Raw genomic sequence first — 2,339 nt, 5'->3', positions numbered from 1 at the left:
ACCCCTTTGGAAATTGTGAATGGTGGTACCGAGCCCTTTGAATTTTAAGTGTGGGTATTCACATTTTGTTGTTCTTACTGTTGTTCATCCTTCGAATTTGAAGATGACCATACATCAATGGTTGGTTTGGTTTCTGTGAGCACACGAGTGGCTGATCAAGCCAATTTGTGCTTTGAACTGTCTGTGGTATGCTGAGCGAGAGATGCTGCTTTGGGTTGCTTGATCAACAGCAATGTGCCGGTGTTGGGAGATCTACGCTGTTTGCGTTTCTGCTCTGCCTCAGTCGTTCTCTGCTCGCAGATGGCAGCTCCAGTATGGATGAGGCTTCACCAGGTGGAACAATCATGAGTGAGATTTTCCCAAGACTTTGAGTCAATGTATTTGGGTATTCACATAATTTTGATTGATCCTAGTCATTTTTCACAGACCCCTTAGATATGGTCCTCAGACCCCAAGGGATCTGTGGATTACAAGTTGAAAGCCACTGCTTTAAAACAATTCTGGCATCCAGCTCGCCCCCCTCCTCCTCTCTCCATGTTGCTATTGTCTACTAGTTACCTATCTCCTCCCCATCAGCCTTCCTCTCTGATTTTCACTCCTGCTCTCTCTTCCTCTCTGCAGTATCCCACAATGGACCTTGGTACTTGCATGTGGATAAGCCATGTGCCCCCTCGGCTGCATGGTCCATTACTCTTCATTCAAGCTACAACCCCGATTCAGATCTTGGCCTCACCAACGGGGCGGGGCACATGACTATCTCTGCCACGTGTTGCACTCTTTCTCTCTTGAATTTGCCCCCTTCAGCCATCACCGGGTCTCTTTCAGCATAATCCGCCGGCCCTCTACAGCCTGTCGAATGGCTTCTTTCTGATGTCCCCTACGTTGGGAACGATGACTTCCTGCATGCTCTTAGCTCTCTCCTTCCTGCCTTGGTTTGTAATTTTATGCAGTTGTTGATTCGCTCCAGGTGTCGTTCCCTTTCCTTCTTGACTCCTTCCACCCTCCCCCTCTTCCTCACCAGCGGTCTGTCTTACCAGTCCCAGCCTTGGCTGACGCCCAGCACCTGCTTCCTCCGCTCCTGCTGCCGAGCATCTCTGGAGGAAATCCTGTGAGACCAGCCTGACTTCCTCCTCTGCACACTCATTCTTTCCTCCTCCAGTTCTGCCTTCACCCTTGCTAGACAGATTTACTCCTGCGAGCTAACTGAATCCGACCCCAGCTGCTTTTTTTGCCACGGCAAAATGGACTCCATCTCTTCCCCCTCTGCACTCCACCCCCACTTCTTTTTCTCTCTGCACAGGATTGGAGAAAACAGATAATACAAAGTGACCCCCCTGCCCTGTTCTTTCCTTCTCCATCACCCCAGACATGCATCCACATCTGCTCTCCTCCTGATTCCTTCTGAGGCTAACCCATCCACTCGCCCACTTACTCATCTCTTCTCCCTCATGCGCACTCTCGCCCATGCCCCAGGTCTCCCTGTTGTCTCCTCTGTCTACTGCAGTTCCTTTTCAGATGATGCCTGCAATCTGAAGATTCGCCAGAGGGCAGGATCCCATCTCAGTGACTGGATCATGCCAGACAGTAAACGTGCAAGTCTGAATGACTCTCTCAACGTTCAAAGGGACTCTACAAGGGAAGGAGGTGTCAGCCTCCCCACTGCCAATTATTCATATCCACCAGTTGTCATCAGAGGTACACTTTTGATGTATAAAACATATTTAATGTTCTTGCTGAAATCAGCAACACCCAGGAGCCTCCTCAGATTTGTGGATCCAGGCTTTATCAGCCACATCTTCTAGCTGACTCAGAGATCCAGAGGCAAAATTCAACACTATGAGGAAATGCCTGGCTTTGGGTGACCAAAGCAGTAAATGTGTTACTCATCTCAATGCTGTTTCTTCAAGTAGGGCAGAGTGTGGGTTTTATATTCCCCTCCTCACCCCCATCCTTCTATTGTTAGTCCCTCGCCTCGGCGCTATGTATTTCCCTACTGGCTTTGTCAGCTTTTTTGGATTTACAATCCTAAACATTTACTAATAAAAAGCAATCAGGCATAATTCCAGGTGAGACATTTACAATGGTCTCTTGTTAGAGCCGTTATAGGACACAAGAGGCAATACCAGACTGCATGCTGCTTAAACAAGAGGTAAACACATCAAAGTATTTGGTGGCACGTATCCTAGTGGCACAGTACAGTGGCAACTCTGGGTGACAAATCTTCCATTTCACTGAAATGTTAGAAATGTTCTTCAGAGCTGTGGCTGCCCTGCAGAGCCTATACTCACATTTATAATTAGTTTTAGGAGCACTTGGTATTTCCATTGTGCTTTTCACCT

Source organism: Alligator sinensis, unplaced genomic scaffold, assembly GCF_000455745.1.
Source record: "Alligator sinensis unplaced genomic scaffold, ASM45574v1 scaffold721_1, whole genome shotgun sequence".
NCBI lineage: Eukaryota > Metazoa > Chordata > Crocodylia > Alligatoridae > Alligator > Alligator sinensis.
The sequence above is the reverse complement of the archived record's forward strand: the minus strand, read 5'-3'. Positions refer to the sequence as shown.